This window comes from Cyanistes caeruleus, unplaced genomic scaffold (assembly GCF_971803275.1).
Source record: "Cyanistes caeruleus unplaced genomic scaffold, bCyaCae1.hap1.1 HAP1_SCAFFOLD_140, whole genome shotgun sequence".
NCBI lineage: Eukaryota > Metazoa > Chordata > Aves > Passeriformes > Paridae > Cyanistes > Cyanistes caeruleus.
The window spans coordinates 77,647-98,567 of NW_028255934.1; the positions used below are offsets into that span (position 1 = coordinate 77,647).

The following is a 20,921-nucleotide window of genomic DNA, read 5'->3' on the forward strand; positions in this document are numbered from 1 at the left end:
GATGGTATCATTTTCCAGCTCTCAATACATGTGTCATAATTTATATATAAACAAAATCTCGTGCATGAAAATATTTCATAGATTAGTAAAGTAGATAGATAGATAGATAGATAGATAGATAGATAGATAGATAGATAGATAGATAAAGATAGATAGGTAGTGTTGGTTTTTCAAGCAAGGCAAACACCCTAGTTCAGAAGCCAGCACGGTGTCTCCCCCTTGCCCACTCGGACTATTCTACCCACAAGACATCAATGTGATGGATGGTGAAGCAATAGCGTTTATTGCAGGAGAATTTGACCTTTTATAACCTAGGAGGTTACTCCCATCTGCTCATGTCACACTTGAGTGCTATTGGCTAATTACAGAAGGTTTTACTATCCTAACAGAGAGGGGTTTTTGCTAACTTTCCGTTACATCCCAGTTTCTTCCACATCGCCAGGCCTTAAACTACAACAAGATAGATAGATAGATAGATAGATAGATAGATAGATAGATAGATAGATAGATATAGAAAGAAAAATAGTTTGACATGGCAGATAGAGATATTTGAATGCACTTGCCTGTATAACTTTGTATAGAAAGGGATGAGGAAGTGAGAGGTTATTCTTTTCCACACATGGAAAACCCTCTTTTTTCCAGTAGAATCAGCTTCCTCCCTCAATGACCACCAGGCTCCCTGAAGTCCCCACCAAGAAGGCCCTGTGATCCCCATGGCCTGTGCATGCTGCACTTCAAGAAAGCAATGCCTGCCTCTTAATACTACAGGGGTGTTCAAGAGATTTATTCCCAACCTTTGGTGACAAGATGAACGAACTGAAGTCAGTTACTGTAAAAGGCCTGAACCAGCAGCACCACAAATCACAGCCAAAAGTAGCAGGTCCCACACGGTGTCCCACAATCATGGCCCAAGCGGCCACAGATCCTCCTTCAACCCCGGCTGCATTGCAGTCCCACTGAGCACCAAGAAGAAAAGGGCCTTTGTGAGAGCAAGCAAACTTAACCCTCTGCCAGGACACAAATTCAGAGGGCAAAAAATTGAAAAACCCCACAGCATCAGCCACACTTCCCAATGAGAAGGGTTGGAACTCTCTGCCCCTCCACACTTCCCCAGCAGGTTTACAAAGGGAACTGGGATCTAAGCTGTGCCCTCCAAACCAAGAGAGCCAGCCTCCCTTCAGGGTGAGAAGCCATGGCCTCAGTTCCAGCCCCGGGTGCCTCCTGTGCCCCAGAGAATGGCTGTGGCTGTAAATGTGTGTTTGGCTGCAGCACAGGGCCAGGGTGAAGCTCGGCAGCCTCATCAGAGCCCACGGCCATGGCCCTTCCCTGCCGGGGCCCTCACCTGGCCCGGCCCGGCCCGGCCCGAGCAGCCCGGACTGGCCTCAAGGGATGGGCCCTGCCTGCCCGCTGTGCCCACAGGCCGGGCCCAAGGGCTCGCAAGAGGCTTCCTCCCAGCTCTGCAAAACCTCAGCCAAGAGTGTCCCCTTTGCTGTGCTGAGAAGAGTAAAAAACCCTCTCAATTTAACCCCACTGCACACCTCATGGGGGATCCCTGCACACCTTAGCAGAGAGCCCAAATTAGCCCTGGGTGCCTCATGAGGTGCAGGCCCAGGTGATGCCACTGAAGGAAATGTGCCCTCACAACCCAGGGACGCTCAGCATGGGCTCCCCCAGCCCCTCGTGGCCCCACCACTGGTCATGGCAGCCCCTGCCTGGCTCCTGCTTGTCCACACTGTGGACACCCCCGGCTGCTCCTGGACATGGAGCTCAGCCAGGGCTGGTGCCATGAGGGCTTTGCTGGTGGTACCAGCCAGACACTGAGGTAAAATCTCCATCTCTTTATTTGAACAAAAACCATAGGCCAAGCCCTTCTCTGGTGCACAGGGGCTGCCCAATTTCAGTCCTGGCCAGGTACCAGGGCCAGGAGGCTCAGGGGCAGAGGCTCTCACTTTGCACGTGTGGGTCTTGGGACGCCCTCAAGATGGGGATGGAGCCGCAGCAGAGCAGAGGGAGACAGAGGTGAAGAGTGGGGATGAGAGGTCAACTTCTCGGTGATTAAAGTCTTTGGCTGCTGTTCTGAAGGTGCAGAGGTGCTCCTGTGGAGAGAGGAGGTGGCTGAGGCCCCCAGCTGCCGCTGGCACGCAGGGACCCTCCTGCACAGCAGGGCCCAGAGCGGCCAAGGCTCCCCAGCACGGCTGGAGCTGCTGGCACAGCTTGGCCCAGCTGGACAGCTGCCCCTCAAGGCCCCGGCGAGCAGGGGATGGCTCTGGGCAGGGTCCCTGGCCAGGAGCGGGCCCCAGAGCACCTCTGCCCCTCAAGGGCAATCTCGTCCCCGCTCTTTCTCCTGCCCACCTTGCTTTGCCTCTGCCCGCTGCTCCTGGGGCTGCTCTTGGCCAGGCAGCCTCAGTGGGAGCCAGCACTGGCTGCAGCCCCAGCGGGCTCCGCAGGACAAGGCCCAGCAATTAAGAGGCCAATGAAAGCCCTGGGCAGCAGCAGAACTCTTGGCAGAGTTATTTGGACAACCACTGACTATCTACAGGTCCACAGCAGCCTCACTGGGAATGTTTCCCGACTATGAGCAGCCTTTCAAGAAGCTGTTTGAGGCCGAGATCAGCAAAACACTCACTGTTTTCTCTTCCAGCAATACCAGATTCCAGCATAGCACATCAGCAGGAAAAGTGCTCCACCAGCCACAGTGGCCATTAACTTAATCAAACCATGTGTTCCCTGGTAGAAAACTCTTCTCATGCTCTCCCAGATCTTCTGAGCATGTCTTGTGGTGCCGGCTGCATCTGTGGGAGCAATGGGCAGCGTGAGCCTGTGCTGTGCTCCACTGCTGAGCTGGCAGCACGCTGGATACGGCCAGGACGTTCTCTGTTTCCCCCAGAGCTGGGGCCTGCAGGCACCTTGCCACCCCTTGGCACAAGACTGCTCAAGCCCTTGAGCTCGCATGGCACAATTTCTCTGTGCTATGCTGGTCTTGTCCAGGCAATACTTTGCAAAAACATGGATAAGGATCAGGAAAATGCCCAGGCTTTTGAAGCTGCTCCACGGCCCTCCATCCTCCAAACAGCCCCTACACCTGATCTACCCTGAGACGGGGAAATTGCAGGGGATCTCAGGGTGTGCATGGCCTGTGCTGCTGTTTGGGCTCCCTGTCAGCTGATGCCAAATGCCTTCCTGCAGAGGCTGGGGAGAAGCTGCAGCCAGGCCAGGCTGGGAAAAAGCCTTGCAGGCCAGGAAAGCAGCAGTGGAGCAGCGAGGCTGCCATGGATCCCTTCCCGCTGTGCTGGGCATGGCGTGTCCAGATGTGCAGAGAAAGCCCCCAGCTGCTGAGTCTCAGGAGTAGGCTGAGGGCCATGGACCCACCACGGCATCTCTCCAGATCACTCAGGATTATGTCCAGATGTTTGAATTCCTCCATTGGTCTCCCAGAAGGAAAGGCTTTGACCTACCCTCATCATCTTCCTCATTATCAGGCTCAGTAACTGATATGGACTGGGAATCCAGATCATCTTCATCATCAAGTTCATCTGCAAAGAAAGGCAGGGCAGAACAGCTCCCGTGACACTGCTGAAAATTCTCCTTCAGGCTGGAGTGGCAGTGAGTGCACCTGGGTGACTGGTGTCCTCCAAGGCACTCCCTCATCTCTGCCTTGCACTCCGGAGCAGGAGCAGGGGGACCACGTGCCTGCAGTGGGCCCACACTGGGATGGAAAGAGCCCCTTGCATGGCAGTCAGGAGAGAAAGGACTCCCTGGAGCTGCCAGCAGCTCTGAACTGAGCCCCAGGCAGGGCCAGGGCTTGGCAGCAGCAGTGGGAGCAGCTCAGGCTCCCTGGGGCCAGAAAGGAGCCACACAAGGCACAGCCCTGGGGCACAGCCCTGGGCCTGGCCCCTTCCCTCTCTGCTCCTCTCCGTGGCTGCACAGAGCACATGGAAGGAGACACTGGCATTGCACACGGGAAGAAAATTGACAGCTAAATGCTCCTTCCTCCCACTGACAGCAATGCTGTGGGATCACTCAGGGCTCCAGAAGGGAGCAGGGCGACATTTCCAGAATCCATCAACCTTCAGACTCTTAAGGGAAATGGAACATGAGAGTGCTCTTGCCACATTGTCACTGATTATTCTGTGTGGAAAGGGACATAGAGAACTTGCCTCCAGCGTCTGGCAAGGTCTTCAAACCACCATTAACCAGCACTTTCAGATAATCCATGTCATGGTCCCAATCTAGAAGGCAGCACAGATCAGAACCATTCCATGGTGCACTGGGATCCCCTTCTGCCTTAGGGAACTGGGCACTGCGAGGGGTTTGGGTAAGGCTGTGGGAGCCAGATGTCAATGGACATGGCCAAAGCTGCAGAGGGGCCTGGGGAGCTCTGGGCTGGCTCTGGTTACTCTCAATACCCTTTCCATGCTCTGTGCAACATCCCTGAAGGGCAGGCACAGCCAAGCAGCAGAGATGGCAGCTCAAGCCTCAGCAGGGCTCAGGCCCAGGGGCACAGCAATTACCTCCTGTGACTGTGCCTGGCATGGCCTCCCTTCCTGCAGCAGAGGCTGCCCATGGGCCACTGCTTCCTCCGGGAAACGCCGCCTTCAGCAGAGCTTTTTGATCGTTCTCTGGAGAAAGGAAAAGGCACAGGTGGATCAGATGGAACTGAGAGTAAAAGGTCTTAAAATCTTAGAAAATCTGGGGACTTAGAAAGTTGGGTTTGGAAAGACATGGGACAAGTAGGCCCTGGAAATGTTAGGCCTTGTGCTTGCTAAAGATCATATGAAACTGCACCTGTGGAATCAATATATGATAAATGACACAATTGTTAGATGTGATTAGATATAATTATTGTTTAAAGAACATGAGGAACAATGCTAGGAAGCTGGGGGGGATCACGAGAAATCCATGCTTGGGCAAAAACAATGCATACAATAGAACAGTGTAAGTTTAATAGTTAATATGTAAGTTCTAGAATGATAGAGTATAAAACATGTTCAGCTCAAAAGCAAGATGGGTCAGATTTGGGTCTGTGTACCCCTGACACCCAGAGCTCTTCAATAAAGCACCTGCATATAATCATTCTGTGATGATGTGTGTTCCTGAACACTATTTTCATCAGATTTTACTGGAATTTTGTGGATTTCTCTTGAATTTTGTGGACATTTGTGGACATTGTGTAGGATATTTCCAGAATTTGGTAGAGTTTTGAGAAGATTTAGGGAATTTTGTGGGATTTTTTTCTGGAATTTTGAGGGGCTTTTCAAAAATTTTTTGGGGTATTGAGGAGATTTATGGAATTTTGTGGGATTTTTCTGGAATTTTGAGGGGCTTTTCAGGAGTTTTGTGGGATATTGAAGAGATTTTTTGGGATGTTTCTGGAAATTTGTGGGATTTTTGTAAGATTTTGAGGAGACTGGAAGAATTTTGAAGGATTTTTCTTAGATTTTGAGGGAATTGGTGGAGATTTTGTGGCATGTTTCTGGAATTTGGCAGGGGTTTGAGAAGATTTAGGGAATTTTGTGGGATTTTTCATGAATTTTGTGGACATTTGTGGACATTTTGTGGGATGTTGCTGGAATTTTGAAGGGTTTTGAGAAGATTTAGGGATATTTTTTTGTTCCTCTAATTTTTGGGATTTTGCTGGAATGTTGTGGAATTTTATGGAATGTTTTAGAATTTTCTGGAATTTTGTGGGATTTTGAAAAGAGTTGAAGAATTTTGAGGTATTTTTCTTAGATTTTGTGTTAATTTGTAAAGATTTTGTGGGATGTTTCCTGACTTTCGTGAAGTTTTGAGAAAATTTAAAAATTTTTTTGGGATTTTTCTGGTATTGTGTGGGGCTTTTTTTGAATTTTGTGGAAATTTGTGGACACTTTGTGGGATGTTTGTGGAATTTTGTGGAATATTGAGAAGATTTAGGGAATTTTGTGGCATTTTCCTGGAATTTTGAGGATTTCTCTTGAATTTTGTGGGATTTGGAAGAGACTTAAAGAATTTTGAGGAATTTTTCATAGATTTTGTGGAAATTGGTAGAGATTTTGTGAGATGTTGCAGGAATTTGGTTGGGTTTTGAGAAGATTGAGGGAATTTTGTGGGATTTTTCTGGAATTTTGTGGAAATTTGTGAGATTTTGTTGGATGTTTCTGAAATTTTGTGGGATATTGAGGTGATTTATTGAATTTTTTTGGATTATATTGGAATTTTGTGGAATTTATCTGGAATTTTGTGGGATATTGAGGAGATTTTGTGGGATGTTTCTGGAATTTTATGGGATTTTTGTGGGATTTTTGTGGATTTTGAAGAGACTTGAAGAATTTTGAGGAATTTTTCTTAGATTTTGTGGGAATTGGAGATTTTGTTGGATGTTTCAGAAATTTGGTAGGGTTTTGAGAAGACTTTGGGAATTTTGTGGGATTTTTCTTGAATTTTGCAGAAATTTGTGGGATGTTTCTGGTATTTTGTGGGATATTTGTTGTCTTTTAAGCAAGGCAGACACCCTGGTTCCAGGAACAGCACGGTGGCCAGCATCTTTGGCCACTCGGTCCATTACCCACGACACCAATGTGATGGATGGCAGAATGGCGTTTATTGCTGGAGAATTTGACATTTTATAACCGAGGGTCACTATGTCAGTCCCATCTGCTTTCATCACAGCCAGGTGCTGTTGGCCAATTGCAGGGAGCATTACCATGCTCTGTGGAGGAGGGGGGGTTACTATCTTTCCGTTACATCCCGGTATCTTCCGAGCGCTGGGCCTTAGCTTCCACACAACATCCCACAAAATATCCACAAATGTCCACCAAATTCAAGAAAAATCCCACAAAATTCACTAAATCTCCTCAATATCCCACAAAGTTCCGGAAACATACCACAAAATTCAACAGAAATTCTACAAAATTCAAAAAACATCATACAAAATTCTGGAAAAGCCCCACAAAATTCCAGAAAAATCCAACAAAAATCCCTAATACCCCTCAAAACCCAACCAAACTCCTGCAACATCTCACGAAATCTCCACCAATTCCCACAAAATCTAAGAAAAATCCCACAAAATTCTTCAAGTCTCCTCTAAATGCCACAAAATTCTAGAGAAACTCCACAAAATTCCAGGAAAATTCCACAAATTTCCAAGAAAATGTCACAATATTCCTTAAACCTTCTCAAAATTCTTTCAAATTCATGAAACATCCGACAAAATCTCCAATTCCCACAAAATCTAAGAAATATTCCGCAAAATTCTAGAGAAATTCCACAAAATTGCAGAAGAATCCCACAAAATTCCTTAAATCTTCGCAAAACATTACCAAATTCCAGAGACATCCCATAAAATGTCCACAAATGTCCACAAACTTCAAGAAAAATCCCACAAAATTCCATAAATCTACTCAATATCCAATAAAATTTCAGAAACATCCCACAAAATCTCCACAAATTTCCACAGAATTCAAGAAAAATCCCACAAAGTTCAAGAAAAGCCCCACAGAATTCCAGAAAAATGCCACAAAATTCCCTAAATTTTCTCAAAACCCTTCCAAATTCCAGAAATGTCCAACAAAATCTCTAATTCATATAAAATTCAAAAGAAAAAAAAAATAAACTTTTGAAAATCCTACAAAATTCCACAAAAATCTCACAAAAATCCCTAAATCTACTAAAGACCCAACCAAATTCCTGCAACATCTCACAAAATATCCACAAATTTTCACAAAATCTAATAAAAATCCCTCAAAATTCTTCAAGTATCCTCCAAATATGAAAAAATTCAAGAGAAAATTCCTCAAAATTCTACAACAATCCCACAAAATTCTCTAAATCTTCTCAAAACCCAACAAATTCCAGAAACATCCCACAAAATATCCACAAATTTCCACAAAATTCAAGAAAAATGCCACAAAATTCTTGAAAAGCCCCACAAAATTCCCGAAAAATTGCCTCAAAATTCCCTAAATCTCCTCAATATCACACAAAATTCCAGAAACCTCCCACAAAATCAGTACAAATTTTCACAAAATTCAAGAAAAATCACACAAAATTCCCTAAATATCCTCAAAACCAGACCAAATTCTAGAATCCTCCCACAAAATCTCCATAAAATCTAAGAAAAGTCCCTCAAAAGTCATTAAAAGCCCCACAAAATTCCAAAAAAAATCCCACAAAATCTCCTAAATCTTCTCAAAACCCTACCAAATTTCAGAGACATCCCATAATATCTAAACCAACTCCCACAAAATCTAAGAAATGTCCTTCAAAATTTTTCAAGTCTCCTCTAAATCCCACAAAATTCTTAAAAGCCCCACAAAATTCCATGAAAATCCCACAAAATTCCCTAAATCTTCTCAAAAACTTTCCAAATTCCAGAAATATCCCTCAAAATCTACAAAAATTTCCACAAAATGTAAGAAAAATCCTTCAAAATTGTTCCACTCTTTTCAAAATCCCTCAAAATTCTTGAAAAGCCTTAGAATATTCCAGAAAAAGAATCCCACAAAATTCCCTAAATCTTATTAAAACTCTACGAAAATCCGGAAACATCCCACAAAATGTCCTCAAATGTCCACAGAATTCCAGAAAAATCCCGGAAAATCACCATCAATTCCCACAAAATCTAAGAAAAGTCTCAAAAAATTCTTCAAGTCTCTTCAAAATCCCCCAAAATTCCAAAAACATACCACGGAATTCTTAAAATTTTCTTAAAATCCCACAAAATTCCAGAAACATTACACAAAATCACCACCAATTCCCCCAAAATCTAAGAAATATCCCACAAAATTCTTTTAATTTTCTCAAAATCCCACAAAATTCCAGAACCATCTCATAAAATCTCAACAAATTTCTACAAAATCTAAGAAATAGCTCACAAAATTCTTCAAGTCTCCTCTAAATCCCACAAAATTCCTGAAAAGCCCCTCAAAATTCCAGGAAAATCCCACAAAAGTCCCTAAATGTTCACAAAAACTTTCCAAATTCCAGAAACATCCCTCAAAATCTACAAAAATTTCCATAAAATCTAAGAAAAATCCTTCAAAATGCTTCCACTCTCTTCAAAATCCCTCAAAATTCTTGAAAAGCCTCACAAAATCTCCAGAAAAATCCCACAAAATTCCCTAAATCTTCTCAAAACCTGACCAAATTCCAGAAACATCCCACAAAATCTCTACAAATTTCCACAAAATCTAAGAAAAATCCCTCAATATTCTTCAAGTCTTCTCAAAATCCCACACAAAATCCCCCAAAATTTCAGAGACATCCCACTGAATTCTTAAAATTTTCTCAAAATATCAAAAAATTCCAGACAAATCCCACAAAATTCACTAAATCTCCTCAAAATCCCACAAAATGCCAGAAACACCCACAAAATTCTGAAAACCCCTCAAAATCTCACAAATTTCTTGAAAAAACCCATAGAATTCCCTAAATCTTCTCGAATACCTATCAAATTTTAGAAACATCTCACAAAATCTCCATCAATTCCTACAAAATTCCAGAAAAATCCCTCAAAATTCTTCAAGTCTCCTCAAAATCCCACAAATCTTAGAAAAATCTCACAAAATTCCGTAAATATCCCACAAAATCTACTCAATATCCCACAAAATTCCAGAAACATCAAACAAAATTCCAGAAACATCTCACAAAATCTCCAATTCTTTCAAAATCTAAGAAAAATCTCTTAAAAATCTTCAAATTTCCTCAAAATCCTACAAAATTTCAGAAAATTTCACAAAATTCCAAAAAATCCCACAAAATTCCAGAAGCATCCCAGAAAATTCTTTAAATTTTCTCCAAGTCCCACAAATCTCCAGAATAATCCCACAAAATTCCTGAAATCTTCTCAAAACCCTACCAAATTCTAGAAGCATCCCACAAAATCTCAACAAATTTCCAGAAGATCTTAGAAAAATCTCATAAAATTCTTTAAGTCTCCTCAAAATCCCACAAAATTCCAGTAAAATCGGATGAAATTGTTGGCATTCAGGAACACAGATGATTTTTCCCCATGGCTGCTGTGGGGAGTGTGGCCATTATCTGAGCACAAAGCTGCAAGCTGCTATCTTTCCCTGCCTTTAGTGGCAGCCTGTGGTGAAACTGAGCAGCGGCACAAAGTGCAGGCCAGGCAGGGAGCGGCCTGGCCCGGCAGCCCCGCTGTGCAAGGCCCAGCCAAGCCTCTGAGAAGGGGCTCCTGGCACTTGCCAGTCTCCATCCTCCCCGGGAAGCGCAGAGCTGCGGCCAGCCCCGCTCCCCTCCCGTGGCCTTGGCTGGCCTGGGGGGAAGGAGGCTGAAGCCGAGCCCTGCTACCTCTTCAAAAGGCGCAAAGCAAAGAGAGCCAAGAGAAATTGCCGGCCTTAGGGCTTCAAGTGCTGTTCCCAGCTTGATGGCACTTTGCAATGGGCAAAACTGCTGGCACTTCTCAGCAATGGCCTCTTATGGGCCAGGAGAAAAACTCCTCTCGGCCTCCAGCAGCTTCAACTTCCTTAGGTGTTTGTTTTTTGAAATGTCAGTCCATCAGACGTGGGATTTTGAGAAAATGTAGGAAATTTTGTGGGATTTTTGTGGAATTTTGTGGATTTTTTCTGGAATTTTGTGGGATTTTGATGAGATTTAGGGAATTTTGTAAGATTTTTGTGGAATCTTATGGGATATTGAGGAAATGTATGGAATTTTGGGAATTTTTCTAGATTTTTGTGGAAATTTTCTAGATTTTTGTGGAAATTTTGGGGAGATTTAAATGATTTTGTGGGATTTTGATGAGATTTAGGTAATTTTGTGGAATTTTTCTGGAATTCTAGAGGATTTTGAGGAGATTTAAATAATTTTGTGGGATTATTTGGGAATTTTCTGGAATTTTGAGGAGATGTATTGCATTTTTTAGAATTTTTGTGGAATTTTGTGCGATTCATCTGGATTTTTGCAGGATTTGGGGGAGATTTAAATCATTTTGTGTGATTTTGAAGAGGTTTAGGGAATTTTGTAAGATTTTTGGGGAATCTTATGGGATTTTGAGGAAATGTATGGAATTTTGGGAATTTTTCTAGATTTTTGTGGAAATTTTCTAGATTTTTGTGGAAATTTTGTGGAGATTTAAATGATTTTGTGGGATTTTGATGAGATTTAGGTAATTTTGTAGAATATTTCTGGAATTCTAGAGGATTTTGAGGAGATTTAAATAATTTTGTGGGATTATTCTGGAATTTTCTGGAATTTTGAGGAGGTGTATGGCATTTTTTAGAATTTTTGTGGAATTTTGTGGGATTCATCTGGAATTCTGCAGGATTTTGGGGAGATTTAAATAATTTTGTGGGATTTTGAAGAGGTTTAGGGAATTTTGTAAGATTTTTGGGGAATCTTATGGGATTTTGAGGAAATGTATGGAATTTTGGGAATTTTTCTAGATTTTTGCGGAAATTTTCTAGATTTTTGTGGAAATTTTGGGGATATTTAAATGATTTTGTGGGATTTTTGTGGAATTTTGTGGAATTTCTCTGGAATTGTTTCGGATTTTGATGGAATTTTGTGGATTTTTTCTGGAATTTTGTGAGATATTGAGAAAATGTAAAGTATTTTGTGGGATTTTTTCTGGATTTTTGTAAATTTTATGAAAATTTGAAGAATTCTGTGGCATTTTTGTAGAATTACATGGGATTTTATGGAATTCTTGGGATTTTTGTGTCATTTTATCAGATTTTACTGCAATTTTGTGGAATTTTTCTTGAATTCTGTGAGATTTTTGTAGAATTTTATCAGATTTTACTGGAGTTTTGTGAATTTTTTGTAAAATTTTGAACATTTTTTATGGAATTTTGTGGGATTTTGAAGAGACTTAAGGAATTCTGTGAGATTTTCCTGGATTTTTGTGAACTTTTGTGGGATTTTTGTGGAATTTTTCTGGAATTTCGAGGAAATTTGAGAAAATTTCAATATTTTTGTGGAATTCTTGTGGAATTTTGTAGGGGTTTTTTTGAATTTTATGCAATTTTGAGAAAAATTTAGGGAATTTCGAGGAAATTTGAGGCGATTTGGGAAACCGTGAGATTTTTCTGAAATTTTGTGGATTTTTTCTGGAATTTTGTGGGATATTGAGAAATTGTAAAGTATTTTGTGGGATTTTTTCTGGATTTTTGTCAGATTTTATGAAAATTTGAAGAATTCTGTGGCATTTTTGTAGAATTACGTGGGATTTTGTGGAATTCTTGGGATTTTTGTGTCATTTTATCAGATTTTACTGCAATTTTGTGGAATTTTTCTTGAATTCTGTGAGATTTTTCTGTAATTTTATCAGATTTTACTGGAGTTTTGTGAATTTTTGGTGGAATTTGGAACATTTTTTGTGGAATTTTGCGGGACTTTGAAGAGACTTAAGGAATTCTGTGAGATTTTCTTGGATTTTTGTGGACTTTTGTGGGATTTTTGCGGAATTTTTCTGGAATTTTGTGGAATTTTGAGAAAATTTAAATATTTTTGAGGAGTTCTTGTAGAATTTTGTAGGATTTTTTTTTAAATTTTAAGCAATTTTGAGAAAATTTAGGGAATTTTGAGGAATTTTGAAGTGATTTGGGAAACCGTGGGATTTTTCTGAAATTTTGTGGATTTTTTCTGGAATTTTGAGGGTTATTTCTGGCTGTCTTTGAAAACTGGAGGAGATTTTGTGGTATAGTTCTGGAATTTGGTGGGATTTTGAGTAGATTTAGGGAATTTTGTGGAGCTTTTCTGCAATTTTGTGGGAATTTGAGGTAATTTAGAGAATTTAGTTACTTTTTGCTGAATTTTGTAGATTATTTGTGGAATTTTTTGAAAGATTTCAGGGATTTTGTGGAATTTTCTGAAATTTTGTGGGATTTTCAGGAGATTTCAAGAATTTTGAGGGATTTTTGTTGGATGGAGTTTGGAGTTTAGTTGCGGGAATTTGAGGAGATTCAGGGAATTTTGTTGGGGTTTTTTGCTGAATTTTGTGCAATTTTTCTAGAATGTTGTGGGATTTAAAGAAAAATTAAAGAATTATGAGATTTTTCATTAATTTTTATGGAATTTTTCTGGAATTTTGTGGATTTTCTCTGCAATTTTGTGGAATTTTTCTGCAATTTGTAAGATTTTAACAAAATTTAGGGAATTTTGTGGTGTTTTTCTGCCATTTTGTGGGATTTTTGTGGGAATTTTGTCACATTTTGCTGGAATTTTGTGGGATTTTTTTATTAATGGAGAAGACAATGGAGATTTTGCCAAACCTCCTTTCAAAGAACAAAACTTGGGACAGCACGACAGAAAAGAAGAAAAGAAAATCTTCCCCAGTTAGAACAGAGCCAGAGTCCCACCATTTTCCCCTCCACTTTCATTTCTTTTCTACATTTAGAGGCAAACCTTCCATCTCCAAAAGCTTCCATCTCTCACTTCCTGATGCCGTTTGCCACCCTTTAGCCTCGACCCCCACGGATCTGAGTGCTGTCCATGTGGGGCTGGGGATGCTCAGCCTGGAAAGAGAAGGGGCTGGGGAGGCCTCCCTGCAGCTCTAGGAAAGATGGGCACAGAGAGGAGAAGGCTTTCAACTGCAGGAGTGAGATTGAAGTTGGATCTAATGCAGCTGCTCTTTTCCACTCAGGCTGCTGGGCCACTGGCCCAGGCTGGGCACAGAGGCTGGGGATGCTCCATCCTTGGCAACATCCAAGGCCAGCTGGGAGCAGGGCTCTGAGCAACCTGTTCTGGGGGAAGATTGCTCAGCTTGGAACAAGATGGTCTTTAGGGTCCCTTCCAAGCCCAAGCACCCAGGGATTCCATCATTCTAGCATCTCCCTTGTCCACTTCAGCCTGGGCCTGGGCTCCTGGCACTGATGTCACAGTGCACGCTCCAGCTAGAACTTCCAGCATCCAGCAACGGCCACAACACAACCCTTGGCTCCTTGTGTCAGCACGCTCTTCACCCTGCTCCAGGCCTACCCCTGTCACCTTGTTGTCACCTGCTCCCTCATACCCCCAGCAGTCCCAAAAGCTCCCCGGTGTGTGCATTTTGCTCTCCATCCCTGCAGGATGTCTGCATTTGCTCCAAAGAAGGTATGGTACTATTCCACGGAGGTGGACACCCCGCAGCTGCCTGGCTGGGCTGGAGCTCTGTGGGATAGTGTGGGAAAGGGACCCCACTGGGAGATTTTGCTACCTCTGCAGGCTGTCACAGACACAGAGGAGGAGATGGAGGTGGATATGAAAGAGATGGAGGAAGAGATGGAAGTGGATACACAGATGGATACAGAAGAGGACATGGAAGTGGATGGACAGGAGACGGGAGAGGAAGAAATGGAGGTGGACATGGAAGAGCACATTGAGGAGATGGAGATTGATATGGAAGACGAGGAGGAGGATATGGTGTTGGGATGAAGAGCGATGCCAGCAGCAGAACAGGCAGGTGCTCCCCACAGGCAGAGTGGGTCCCCTGCTGCCAGCCTGGGGCTGGGCTGGGCACTCCCTGCTCAGGGACACGCTAGCCCATGCACTGGATTCTGCTGGCCATCCCTGGCCTGGCCTGGGCTTGCTTTGGGCCACACAAGCCCTGTTCCAGTGCCTGGGCCACAGCCCCCAGCCCCAGCCAGCCTCACTTCTGGCAGCAGAGTCCCACTGTGCCAGTGTCCCAGCCTGGCAGCACATGGAACACCCCTCCATGCCTGACTGCACTGACCGTGCTACTTGTTTTTCTTCCAGGACTGAGGCACATCCCGGACACAGATGCCACCCTGCTGTATATACGTTTTACAGTTGTTGTGTTCAGATAGATGTTTTAGAGTTTCCTGTAGTGTTCTGTAAATACGTTTCATGTAGTTTTGTTAGATATGTTCTTAGGAAAATAGGTTCTATAGTTTGTTGTTGTTGTTGTTATCAATATTCTTACAATGTAAATATGTTGTGTAGTTCATTCTTGTTCCTTTTCTTCTACAAATAAACATTCTTTGTTTTTCACACCCCAGTTCTCTTTGCATTTGCCTCGGGCACATTTGCAAAGCTGTGCTTTCCACTCGCTCCAGGTTCCCAGGGCTGGATGTCCCTGCGGGAGCTGGCACAGCCACCCCAGGAGTGGGCTCCCTGTGCACAGGGGGTCCCACTGACAGAGCTCACCCTCTCCTTGCAGTTTCTCTGCACACACTTGGTAGCTGGAGGAGCAAATCCCAGTGGGCCCTGTCCCATGGCATCCCACATGGGAGCAGGGCTCAGCCTCATCCATGGCTCTACCCTGGCTCGCCCCAGGGCTAAGGAGGCTGCACTGGGCTGCGGGCAGCCTGCTTCCTGGGCACCCTGAGGGGCTGGAGCCAGCCTGGAGGGAGCCTCAGCACAGGGCCTCTGGCCCACATGCACCAAGATTTCCTTTGGAAACCCCCTCTCTCACCACACTCTGCTACAAGCACAACATCAATTGTTCCTCCTAGTTAAAAGGGAGACCTTAATTGGCACAAATTTGTCCCTTGGACTTTCTAGCACAGCAAATGTCAGCACTTGTAATCCCTGTTCTGCACTCCCTGCTCAGGCACCAAAACCTTGGAACCTGCCGGAACATCTTGAATTAGCACCAACCTGCAGAGAGCTACAGGGGGAGAACAACCCCCAACCACACAGGGACATTGATGGGCTGGGGTAGAGCTGAAACTAAAGTATTTTAATGCCAAGAGAGAGGATTTTTTATTGCTGAATTCATTCTCCCAGGACAAGAATGAAAGCTTTGTCTCCTCACTTGCCACACATGTCTATTGCCAAGGTTTGCTTCTGGGTTACGACTGATTTTTATTCATCTCTTCACAACTCTGATGCTCTTCCTGCCTAAGGTGCAGAGATGATATTTCAGCTATTTCAGAGCCAGGTGAGCTCAGCACAGCTTGTGCAACACACAGAATTTCCAGACCCACAGATTCAGACCATGCAAACTGATACTTTTTCATCTCTGTGCAAAGATCACTGCAAGGATGTCAGTGATGTACCACACACTGCTCAGAGCCGTCCTTTCTATCCAGCTCTCCCCAGTCACTTCACACACTTCACTCCAAGCACTTTCTGATAGAGTTCAGTAGCACATGGGATTTCATCCTGGCTTTTCTTCCTTTTCTCCTGAGCTGTCTCCAGACACCGTGTGTGGGCACTGCAGCAGCATGAACGTGGCACCTCCCTGACACTGAGATTCATGTCACAACTTTTCATCCAAAGCAGCAAAGAAATCATTCCCACTGGCTCCCACACGGCTCCCTGGCAACTTTGTGCTGCTGCAGCTCCAGTACCAGCCCTGGTGCACAGCAATTTCAGGAGGAGACACACCAAAGGAATCAGCCATTCCCAGAGAAGAAACATCTGTTTGCATGGCCCAAATCCCCACAACACTGCAGACTGTGCTGACCCTGCACACTCTGCATTTGCACTTCAGCCTCTGTGCCTCACTTTTCCTCTCACTAAAGTCCCCCCAGTTTCCCTCATGCTCACATTCCCAAGAGAATTCAAAGCAGCATTAGGAGCAGGGATAGATGATGGGAGCTGTCCCAAGGCTCAACAAAATTTCTCAGGCCTGACAATTCTAGCCAAGGACAGAGGAAAAACCTGCATGAACGAGGTGTGAAATCAAAGCAGTCATCAAATTTAGGTAGAATGAGAGAAGCTAAAGAGGTTTTCAATGTTTGCAACAAGATTAGCAGCTCCAGGCACAGGAGGGATGTGACATTTTCCCCACTGTAACAACTCTGGGATGCAAATTGCATCTCAAATCCTTCTCCCCAGCTCTGGGACTTGTTCAGCCCCCACCATGGTGCTGAATTTTTCAAGCAAAGTGGAATCTGGTCAGAGAGGTGACTTGCAAATCCAAATCACAGAGGACAGCTTGGAAGCAGCAGCCAGAGCAAAGAGAGGCAGAGCCTGGCCCTGGGGTGCAGCACAATGTTGTGGTTTAGATTTCCTAATTTCATTTCCCAGCCAACGCACCAAATAAATGTCATGGTTTTAAAGCAGTAGCTAAAAAATTACAAGAAAACTTACTTATTTCTTGCTGTGAGATATACATTAGAACAAGAGCAAAAGAGACTTAAAAGGAATAAAGAAAGTTTTTTAACAGAACTACAAGAATAAGAAAACCAGAATAACTTCCAGAAAACCTCTTTCTCCCCCACTACCCAACCATTCCTTTGTTCACATGAAAACATAGAGACAAAAAACTTGGAACTTTGGTGTTTAAAACACTCCCAATTCCTGCTAGAGTCTTTTCATCAGCTTTGTAGAGAAACAGAAGTCTTCTGCTAATCTATGGAGTTTTCGCAAGAAAACCATTTCTGTTATAGTTTTCTATTTCTCTGATGCCAGCTGCCTGGAAAAAATCTGTCAGCAGTTCACTCCTCCCATTTCACATCACTCTGAGGTGTGTTATGGGTCAAATGAGTCTTGGGATGTCATTTTTAAGGATGAGTTATTCAAAGGCAAAAGTTCTCTTCATCTGTCTCTGTGAGCCTCCCTGGAAAGAGAAGTTTTCTCTTTGCCTCTCAAAAGGCCACAAATCTTCAACTATTACTTCTCCCTCTGTTTCAGTATCTCACAGCATCACAATCACTTCACTATTTGCTCAAATTCCACACTTTGAACACTCCATTCCTCCCAATATACTCTGTCATGAATTAAAGGAGCTCTTTTTCAGAACACTATTGTCCATCTCCATAGCTTTAACAGAAAAATATTTCAGTTTAATTAAAGCATCTCCTTATTCTCTCTTCCGCATCTAAAACTTAACTCCTTTCATCACAGTTTTTGATGGTTTTATGATGTCGTCTTTATGTTGATTGTCTGTCTCTCTCTGTCTCTCTGGGAAAAAGGAGTAATCTGTACGTTTTATCCAGGTAGTAAAAGAGTTAAAGTCTTGGAAAGCTGCAGATGTTGATGGTGTCAGGTTTCAGTCCAGCAGCAGAAACTGCAAACGAAGCCAGGCCGGCCGGCTCCGTTTCTCCCCCCCCGCCCTCTGCGGCCTTGTCCGGCCTGGAGGGGGGAGGAGGCCGAGACAGAGCCTGTTACCTCGTCAGAAGCCAGAAACCAAAGAGAACAAGAGAGCTGTCATAGGGTAGCTTTACTTTTAAGACAGCTTAGAAAGAAGAGAAGTTGAAGCTGCTAGTGGCTGATGGGAGTTTTTCCTCCTGACCAATTATGAGTCATTTCCAAGAATTGACAGCAGATCTGACTATTAAAAAGTGAATTCAACTTGTAAACACCCCCTTAAGAAGTACAGACAGAATTCTCTTATTCTCTTTGGTTTCCGGCTTCTGAGGAGGTAACAAGGCTCTGTCTCAGCCTCCTCCCCCCCTCTCCAGGCAGACCAGGCCGCGGGGTGGAGGAGGGGAGAGGGAAGAGAAGCAGCGCTCGTCAGCCAAGCTTGGTTTTCAGTTTTAGCTGCTAGACTGAAACTTAACACCATGAACTCTTGCAGTTTTCCTAAAGCTTTTAATTCTTTTACTACCTGGATAAACATACAGATTACTCCTTTTCTCAGAAAAACAGAGAGAGACAATCAACATAGAGAAGACATCATAGAACCACCAAAAACAGTGAAGAAAAGAGTTAAGTTTAAATAAGAAAGAGAGAATAAAGAGATGCTTTACAGCTGAAATATCTTTCTGTTAAAGCTATGGAGATAGACAATAATAGTATAAAAAGACTCCTTTAATTCATGATGAGTGTTGGGAAGAATAGAGTATTCAAAGTGTAACTTTTGAGCAAAAGACAGAGAGTACTTGTGATACTGTGAGTTGCTGGAATTGAGTTGAGTGAAGATTTTGAAGCTTTGGGGGGCAAAGAGAAAACTGTTTTCCAGGAAGGCTCACAGAGACAGATGAAGAAGACTTCTGCCTTTGAATGACTTATCCTTAAAAATAAAATCCCTAAGCTCAGTGACCAATACACACCTCGGAGAGATGTGAAATGGGAGGAGAAGATCTAATGACAGATTTCTGGGCAGCAGGCATTAGAGAAATAGAAAACTATGACAAAAAATAGTTCTCTTGTGAGAAACTCCGTAAGTTAACAGAAAGAGGCTTCTGTTTCTCTACAAAGACTGATGAAAAGACTGTAGCAAGAATTAAGACTGTTTTTAACCACCAAAGTCCTAAAGTTATTTGTCTCTATGTTGTCATGTGTACAGAAGAATAGTTAAGATGTGGAAGATAAGGGGGTTTTCTGAAAGTTTATTCTGGTGTTCTTATTCTTGTAGTTTGTTAATAAACTGTCTTTATTCTTTTTAAGTTTTAAGCCTGTTTTGCTCTTGTTCTAATCCATATCTCACAACAAGAAATAAGTAATTTTTTACTTACTGGTTTAAACCCACGACACCTGGCAGCCTCAGTGACTGTGGATTTATTGACATCTCAGCCCTACAAGATTCCCATGGGAATTATGGGACCAGTGATAATAAATGGAAAAGCTGTGGGCGCAATAGTGTTGGGACATTCATCTGCTAGTCTAATGGGACTGTTTATTTTACCTGGAGTAATTGATGTGGACTATTCTGGTGAAATATATATCATGGCATATACACTGGCACCACCAGTCAGAATTGATAAGGGACAGCGAATTGCACAACTGGTGCCAGTACCACAATATACCCATCAATTGACACCACTGAAAAATCAATTACAGGGTACAGGTGGATTTGGTTCTACAGGAGGACTTACATTGCTTACCCTGGGCTTAAACACTCGACCCAAGCGAAAAGTTGTTCCCAATTATAACGGAGAATCCCACCAATTAGAAGGACTATTGGATACTGGGACAGACTCAAGTATTGTTGCTCCACAGTATTGGCCCCAGGAATGGCCTTTGTTGTCCAGTATGGTTACTGTTACAGGGGTGGGAGGCTTAACTTTGGCAAAAAGGTCTCCACAAATCCAGATACAATTAGATGGGAAGGTCATCAATTCTGTTTTGTCAATTGTTCCATTACCAGACAAGGTTCAATGTCTAATAGGGCGAGATATTTTGTCCCAACTTGGTGTTATTTTGACCAATGAGCACCCTTTAGAATAGAGGCCATTGTTTGGACTTTCCCACTCCCACGTAAATGGATAATTCAGGAACCAGTATGGGTTGAACACTGGCCTTTAAAAAGGGAAAGTCTGCAACAAGCTCATCTATTAGTGCTGGAACAATATCAACAAGGACATTTAAAGTTGTCAACAAGTCCTTGGAATGCCCCTATTTTTGTTATAAAAAAAAATCTGGAAAAGATCGATTGCTGCATGACTTACGTGCAGTAAATGAACAAATGGAGCCAATGGGGGCGCTACAACCTGGTTTGCCCAATCCTGCAATGTTTCCAAGAGATTGGCCCTTGTTAATAATTGATTTAAAGGATTGTTTTTACACTATCTCACTGCATGAACAGGATACTTGCAGATTTGCTTTTACCTTGCCCTCATTAAATCGAGCAGAACCAGACAAGAGATTTGAATGGACAGTTTTACCACAGGGTATGCGTAATTCTCCTACCTTGTGCCAGCTTTATGTTGATAATGCTTTGCAACCACTACGTGTTCAGTGGCCTACAACTATTATTTATCACTATATGGATGACGTTCTTTTTGCTCAGTCACAACCTTTTGCAGATTAACAAGTTAAAGACATTCAAACACAACTACTTCAGAATGGACTGATTGTTGCACCTGAGAAAATACAGCAGTCATCCCCATGGAAATATCTCGGGGGGACTTTAACTGAGCAGTATGTTGCCCCTCAGAAACTGTCATTGAACACGTCACTTCATACTGTTCATGATGCTCAGCGATTGCTGGGGGATTTGCAATGCCTTAAACCTGTTGTGAGTATTTCTAATGAACGTTTACAACCCTTATGACCTTTGTTGAAAGGTACTGATCCTACAGCACCTATACAGGTCACCAGTGAACAACAAGAAGCTCTCAATAAAATAATGGACGGTATCCAGACAGGTG

The 20,921-nt window shown here is 43.1% G+C and overlaps 2 protein-coding genes and 1 long non-coding RNA gene across 3 annotated transcripts in view; 1 reads left to right on the forward strand and 2 right to left on the reverse strand.

Annotated features, from left to right (window-relative positions):
* LOC147645967 (maestro heat-like repeat-containing protein family member 7) overlaps window positions 1–20,921 on the reverse strand; it is a 262,646-nt gene that overhangs the window by 51,657 nt on the left and 190,068 nt on the right. The window lies entirely within an intron of this gene.
* LOC147645970 (maestro heat-like repeat-containing protein family member 7) overlaps window positions 1–20,921 on the forward strand; it is a 277,303-nt gene that overhangs the window by 21,968 nt on the left and 234,414 nt on the right. The gene's annotated exons all lie outside the window — the stretch shown is intronic.
* LOC147645971 (uncharacterized) lies at window positions 2,611–4,615 on the reverse strand. Its single transcript, XR_015282041.1, has 3 exons — window positions 4,512–4,615; window positions 3,456–3,533; window positions 2,611–2,792 (listed from the first exon to the last, which is right to left on the reverse strand). It is a non-coding gene; the product is annotated as an uncharacterized LOC147645971 (long non-coding RNA).